This window comes from Camelus ferus, chromosome 14, assembly GCF_009834535.1.
Source record: "Camelus ferus isolate YT-003-E chromosome 14, BCGSAC_Cfer_1.0, whole genome shotgun sequence".
In the NCBI taxonomy this organism is placed as follows: Eukaryota; Metazoa; Chordata; class Mammalia; order Artiodactyla; family Camelidae; genus Camelus; species Camelus ferus.
In genome coordinates this window covers 60,661,871-60,670,360 of record NC_045709.1, presented here as the reverse complement: position 1 = coordinate 60,670,360, position 8,490 = coordinate 60,661,871, and positions in this window count along the sequence as shown.

Here is an 8,490-nt window from a genome sequence, read left to right as displayed (position 1 = left end):
TCTATTCAAGATTTATTATTTGTAGAGAAAATATTTTCTGAGCTTTTCCAATGAACTCTAGAAATTTATTTATAAGCCATGACTCCTCCAAAGAATTTCAGTGAAGCTTCTTGGCTGGAACACACATACTGGAAGATGGTTGTATAAGCAGTAAGCAGACATGCCTTGAAAGCTGTCATAAACCCTGTGATACATGGGTTGTAATAGCATAGTCAGAGTAGTAAAACATTTTGGAATTTGTAACTATACTAAACAAAATTGGTCATATATTTGAGAGAGCTGTCACTGTCTCACAGGACTTCCTCTGTGATGTCTGTTTCGCTGTGTAATACATTATGAAGGAGAAAAGTAGTTTATGTAGACCAGAAAAATTTCTTTTCTCACCCAGGATTTGCAATTCAACTTCCAGATAATTGGCAATTTTCCTTTAATCATTTCTTTGACTGCCTTGAGTTTTCTTTTTTGTAATATTACACTAATAAGATTTTTAACTTAATATCTTAAAATTAGCCCTGAATATGAAAGTCAGCTTGCCCTTGAATTTTTGAGACAAAACATTTCTTGTCTATGAGATAAATACACAGAGTGAATAGTATTTTCAAAATAAATCTATGTAATCTATCTATCTATCTAATATTTATTGATATGGTCTTATTTATCAATAAGGTTTTCTCAATAAGACAGTTGTATACAAGTGCATCAATGTGAACTATGTTGCCATTTTAATGTGATGAAGCATAAACCAACTCTTAAATCTGTTGAAGCATGTAAGTCTTGCTTTTAATATCAACTTGTATTCTGACTTACAATTCTTTTTCAACTACTTTCATCATCTTCTCAAGCAAGGTCATTAATTTTAGCTAGATAACAAGTAAAGAGATGTTGTATTAATGAAAATTGGTGCAGCCACTATGGGGAACAATATGGAGATTCTTAAAATAGAGGTATCATATGATCTAGTAATCCCACTCCTGGGCATATATCTGAAGAAAACTCTAATTTGAAAAGGTACAAGGACCCCAATATGCATAGTGGCACTAAACTATTTACAATAGCCAAGGCCTGGAAGCAACCTTAATATCCACAGACAGATGAAAATCTGAGAGTAACCACTACTTTACTCTCTGTCTCTATATTTTATTGTCAGATCCCATGGGTGAGTGACATCATACAAAGGTTTTTGCCAAGGGCTGGGGTTTGAAGAAAATAAATAGATGCTGATCGAAGGGTATAAGTTTTCATTAATAAGATGAATAAATTTGTGAGATCTAATGTATAGCATAATGACTGTAGTTGATAGTACTGTACTGAATATTGGAAAATTGCTAAGAGTGTAGGTCTTAAGCGTTTTTACCACAAATACATACACACACACACAAAGGTAACTATGTGAGGTGATGAACATGTTAATTAATACAACAATGGTAACAATTTCACAGGATATGTTTATCAAATCACCATTGTACATTTTAAATACCTTACAACTTTGTCAATTATACCTCAGTAAAGCTGAAAACAACAAAGTTATAAAAGTTGTGGCAATAATTTTGCAATGTATATCAAATTATGTGATATGCATTAACAGTTTTATTTTTTAATTATGCCTCAATAAACCTGGGGAAATAATAATTTGAAAAAAAGTGAGAAAGAGACTCTTAGGTCATGACTGTGGAACATTTTATAGCAGCAGAACAACATGAAATCCCTGGAGAAAATGTCCCAATAGAGATAGTTTGAATGCAATTTGGTTAATACAGCATAGAGCACATTAAGAAAAACAGTAGATGACATGTCTTAGTAAATTCTTATTAGTACTCAAAAGGTACTTGAAGTGAAAAGGAAGTTCATAATTTGGTGAGTAAAAGCTGAATGACAAAGAATGCTAATGTGACTTAATGTGAATTTGTTTTATCCATCCAGGTATTCTGAGTCTGTCACAACTTGGAGAAATTTGGGATTATCTTAAAACAGAAGATCCTTATAATGTTCTCTTTAGCACCCAGAATGGATACACAAACCCAATCTTATTTCCATATCCATTATGACTTTTCATGATACTGTGGATATATCCCTAATTAAGACTACAGTCATGAAAAATATAAGTAAGGGAGTTAAAAACTCTCCTTTATTTTTATTATTATTTTTATTATTGTTGTTGTTGTTGTTGTTGTTGTTATTTTATATTCTACATATGAGCGATCTCATATGGTATTTTTCTTTCTCTTTCTGGCTTACTTCACTTAGAATGACATTCTCCAGTAACATCCATGTTGCTGCAAATGACGTTACATTGTCAGTTTTTATGGCTGAATAGTATTCCATTGTATAAATACACCACGTCTTTTTTATCCAGTCATCTGTTGATGGACAATTAGGCTGTTTCCATGTCTTGGCTATTGTAACTAATTCTGCTATGAACATTGGGGTGCAGGTGTCTTTGAAGTCGGGTTCCTTCTGGATATATGCCCATGAGCAGGATTACTGGGTCTTATGGTAAATCTATTTCTAGTCTTTTGAGGAATCTCCATACTGTTTTCCACAGTGGCTGCATCAAACTGCATTCCCACCAGCAGTGTATGAGGGTACCCTTTTCTCCACAGCCTCTCCAGCATTTGTCATTTGTGGACTTTTAAAAGAACATGAATAGAAAACAGAAACAGACTCATAGATATAGAATACAAACTTGTGGTTGACAAGGGGGAGTAGGGTGGGAAGGGATAGACTGGTAGTTCAAAATCTGTAGATACTGACAGGCATATGTAGAATAAATAAACAAGATTATAATGTATAGCACAGGGAAATGTATACAAGATCTTGTGGTAGCTCACAGTGAAAAAAAAGTGACAATGAATATATGTATGTTCATGCATAACTGAAAAATTGTGCTCTACACTGGAATTTGACACAACATTGTAAAATGACTATAACTCAATAAAAAATGTTTAAAAAATAAAAATAAAAACTCTTCTTTATTTACAACAAAGTACTGAATATTTACTTCAGCTGGTAGACTGAAATACTAATAGTTATAAGAAAGATGATGTGACAATATAGAGGTAGAGCTGAAAAATCAGCATACTATGAGAAGTGAGTCAGTATTTCATCTTTAAATTTCAAGGACTGCACATCATTTTTGACATGCTCATTTGATGTATTTGTTTCAAACCACAAAGCACTTGATCCTTATGAGATTACTGACCAGTTGTCCCTTCACTTTGAGAGCTGAATTGAGCCATTATGATGTACATCTAGCATCTAATGGACTCCGAAGAACATAATAACCAATTTATTGGATTAATGATCTGTGAACAGAAAATTATCTATATAGACTTTGACAACATAGATTCAGTGAATTATTTCTCTTTAAAAGCATATTTTTCTTTAAAAGATAAAGAACTGAAAAAAATCTTTTAAAAGTCTTGCTTACACTATAATTACTGGATAAGCAGTCAGAAATAAACAATGACTCACTGTACTAAAAGTCACTAGATGATAATAGTTTAATGATACACAAATTAATTTTAGGTGTTGCAGTTCACCAAACTATGAATTTCCTAGGTTTTAAGAGGGGATATGAATATAATACATCTTACTACAAGTATAAAAAAGGATCTTGTACATAACATTGTAAATCAACTATACTTTAATAAAATTCAAAAGAAATCTAACAGAATCTGAAAGGAAAATATTAGATTAAAAAGAAAAGGACCGTGTTTAAGGATTGATAAAATATCTAGTAAATTAATCATTCTGTTAATTATAGTCTTACTGGGGCTTTGCCTTTTCACTAAAACAGATTATATATATATTTCAAGGGAATTCAAGAATATGCTTGACAGTTTTCTTATTTTCCCTCAAAAGTTCATAAATATTAATGATTTGGAAGAAACACAAAAGTAAATTAACTTCTGATTGATAAAAGGTCATTTCTGATATAGATGTGGTGTTTAATCAGAAGATTTTTGAGGATTTCCAAAGATGGCAGAGTAGGAAAACCCTGAACTCACCTGCTCCTGTAGGCACACAAAAATTACAGCTACTTACAATTACAACTATCTATGAGAATGACATGAAAAGTAGTAGAAAATGTTTTTTATAACCAATTCTGTAAAGCAGACATCACAGTGAGACAGGTAGGAGGTGTGGAGATGTGGTATATTCAAGACTTTCACCCCTAGGTTGGAAATCCACAAACAGGAGAAATATCACAACTGCAGAAGTCTATACCAAGGAGAAAAGTGTCCAGGTCCACTTTGGCTCAGCAGCCTGGGTTTCCAGCACTGTGAAGTCAGACTCACAGAACATTTAACTTCAAAAATTCTCAGGGCTTATGTTCAGGACAGCCAAAGGCTGTAACATGCAGAGACTCTGTGTTAAAGAGTACCTGCAAAATCTCACCATGATGATAATAGCACTAGCAAGTGCCATTTCTGAATACTCCCTCTAGCCTATTAGCACTGAGGCATTCCCTGTCCATCATAGGGTCACAAGAAGTTGTAAGTCACCAGACCACACAGCCAACCATAAGGGGACATAGCCCTACCCACCAGTGGGCAAGCAGCAGCTGTGCAGAAAGCTGACCCTAAATGCCAGTGGCCCCACATCTACTGAACCAGAAAATACTTCTCAGCCAGTGGGTTTAGGGGTCAGTTCTGCCTACCAGTGCACAGCCAATTTTTGGCCCTGCCACACAGAAAGGTAAACACAGCCCACATAGGGGTAACCCCTAGAGTATATAGTTCTGGTGACCAGAGGGGAGCATCCTCCTGGGCCCCACAGGACATCTCCAACATAAGCTTATTTCTCCAAGATCAAGACTTAAACAAGATCATAGACTTAATACACAGAAATCAACATGGAAAAGTAGGCAAATTGATAAGACAAAGAGATATGTTTGAAATGAAGGAAAAAGACATAATTTCAGAAAAAAATGTTTAAACCAAGTGGAGGTAAGCAATTGGTGGGATAAGTAGTTCAAGGTAATGGTTATAATGATGCTCACTGAAATTGACAGAATAAATTAACATAGTGAGAAATTCAGCAAGGGTTTAGATATATTAAAAGAATCAAACAGAGCTGGAGAATACAAAAACTGAAATGAAATTAAAAATACACTAAAATAAATCCAACAATAGATTGGGTGACACAGAAGAATAGATTAGTCATCTGGAAGACAGCATAGTATTAATCACCCAAGAAAACAAAATGAAACAAAAATAATTTTTAAAAATGAGGGTAGCTTAAGAGATCTCTGGGAAAACAGTAAGTATACTAATATTTACATTATAAATGTCCCAGAGCTGAAGAAAGAGAAAGGGTCAGAGAACATATTTGAAAGAATAATACTTGAAAACTTCAATAATCTACAGAAAGAAACATATCCAGACAGAAAGCACAGAGTGTCCCAAACAAGATAAATCTGGAGAGGCCCACACAAAGATACATTATTATTATCAAGGCAAAACTTAAAAATAAGGAGAGATTCTTTAAAACAGCAAGAGAAAACAAATATTTATGTAAAAGGGAACTCTCATAGTATAATCAGCTGACTTTTCAGCAGAAACTTTGCAGGCCAGAAGGGAGTGGCATGACAAATTTAAATTGCAGAAAGGAAACTAAGCGAAAAGTAAGAAAACTTGGCAAGATTATCGTTAATATATTTGATGAAGTGATCAAGAGTTTCACAGATAAGGAAAAGATAAGGGTTCAGTACAACTAAACCAGCTTTACAAAGAACATTAAAGAGACTTCTCCAAGAAAAAAAAAGGCAACACTAGAAATATAAAAATTGTAAAGGAAAAATCTCATTAGTAAAGGCAAAGATATGGTAAGGATAGTGAAACAACAACACATAAAACTAGTATAAAAGTTAAAGAAAAAAGCAGTATACTCAACATTACCAAAAAGTAGTTAAGGGATACACAAAATAAAAATATGTAAAATATACTGTCAAAAACAAAATATGTAGTTATATACAAACTTAATATTAACCTCAAACCAACAACATATAACCCATACACAAAGAAAAATAAATGCAAACACAGGACTAAAGGAAGAAAACAAAAGGAACAAAAAGAATGAAAACACAATCAGAAAACAATAAACAAAATGATAATAAGCACATATCCATCAACAATTACTTTAAATGTAAATAAACTAAATACTCCAAAAAAAGACATACAGGGGCTGAATGGATAAAAACATAAGACTCATATATATGCTACCTATAAGGGACTCAATTCAGATTTAAAGACAAACACAAACTGATAGTGAGAGGATGTTAAAAACAGATATTCCATGCAAATGGGGGGAAAAAAAAGGCTAGGTGTAAGGAGGCAAAACTTTTATATCAGACAAAATAGACATTAAAACATAACTTGTAAAAAAATGTTTAAAAAAACCTGAATTATAAAACAAAGAAGTATATTATGTAATGATAAAAGGATTAATCCAATAAGAAAATAGGAAAATTATAAATATATATGAACCCAACTAGGAGTACCTATATACATAAAGCAAATATTAACAAACATAAAGGGAAAAATTGACAGTAGTACTTTAACAGTAAGGGACTATAACACCCACTTACAATAATAGACAGGTTAACCAGACAAAGCATGAATCAAAGAACACTGGCTTTAAATACCATATTAGAGTTGAACTGAATTAAGAGATAAGCAGAACATTCCATCCCAAAATAACAGAATTCATTCTCTAGGAAAGATAATATACTAGGCCATTACATTTGAGAAGATTAAGATCATATCAAGTATCTTTTCTGACCCCAACAATATAACACTAGAAATTAACTGCAAGAAAAAAAAGTCTACAAGAAAACAGAAGCAAGTGAAGGCTATATAATGTACTGCTAAGCAACAAATGGGTCACTGAAAAAAAAAACAAACAAAAAACAAAGAGGAAATCAAAAGTACCTGGAGACAAAAGAAAATAAAAACACAATAATCCAAAATATATGGGACAAGGCAAAAGCAGTTTTAAGAGGGAAGTTTATAGTGATCATGCAAACCTCAGGAAACAAAAAAAATCTCAAATAAACAACCTAATATTACACCTACAGGAATTAGAAAAAGAACAAGAAAACCCAAAGTTAGTGATAGAAAATAAATACCAAAGAATAAAAAAGAGCAGGTGAAAATAAAATAGAAATAAAATACTCAGAATTAAGGTTACCAAGGAAATAAAAGACTTGTCTTTTGAGAGCTCTGAGACTCAAAGAAACTGAAGAGGAAAAAAGCATATGGAAAAATATATCATGTTCACAGAATGGAAGAATTAATATTGCTGAAATGACCACACCACCCTGGCAATCTTCAGTGTCAATGAAATTCCTATCAAGATACCAATGATATTTATCACAGAACTAAAGGAGATAATCCTAAAATTTATGTGGAATCACAAAAACCCTTCATAGCCAAACAATCTTGAGAAAGAAAAACAAAGTTAGGGGTATCATCATCTCGATTTTTTCAGACTACACTACAAAGCTATAATAATCAAAATAGTATGGTATTGACACAAAAACAGACATATAGATCAATGAAATAGATCAGAGAGCTCAAAAAAAATCGAAATTTATACAGGCATTTAATCTATGACAAAGGAGTCAAGAATGAACAATGAAGAAAAGAAAGCCTGTTTAATAAATGGTGTTGGGAAACTGGACAGTTACATGCAAGAAAAAAAATCAAAGTAGATTACTTTCTCACAACATACACAACAAGAAACTCAAATGTATTAGACTTAAATGTAAAACCTGGAAACATAAAACTTCTAGAAGGAAACATAAGCAGTACATTCTTTGACATCAGTCTTAGTAGTATCTTTTAGATGTTTCCTCAGCCAAGAGAAATAAAGCAAAAATAAACAAATGGGACTACATCAATTCAGAAAGATTTTCCACAGTCAAGGAAACTATCAACAAAATTAAATGACCTCTTATTGAATGGGAAGAGATATTTGCAAATAATGTCTGATGGGGGTTTGTATCCAAGATATATAAAGAACACATATATCTCAACATTGAAAATAAATAAATAAATAATTGAGCATAAAACCTAAATAGACATTTCCCCAAAGATATACAGATTGCCAACAGATGCATACAAAACATTCAGCATCACTTATCATCAGAGAAATGAAAATCACAACCACAATGAGATACCACCTCACACCTATCAGAATGGCTGTAATCAAAAAGAAAACAAATTACAACTGCTTGTGGGGACGTGGAGAAAAGGAAACCCTCATGCAACATTGGTGGAATTTTAAATTGGTGCAGCCACTACGGAAAAGAGTATGGAAGTTCCTCAAAAAACTAAAAAGTAGAATTAACATACGAACTAGAAATTTCATTTCTGAGTATTTACTCAAAGAAATCAAAAGCATTAATTCAAAATGATATATGCACTCCAATGGTCATTTCAGCATTATTTATAATATCCTTGATATGGAAGCAACATACATGCACAT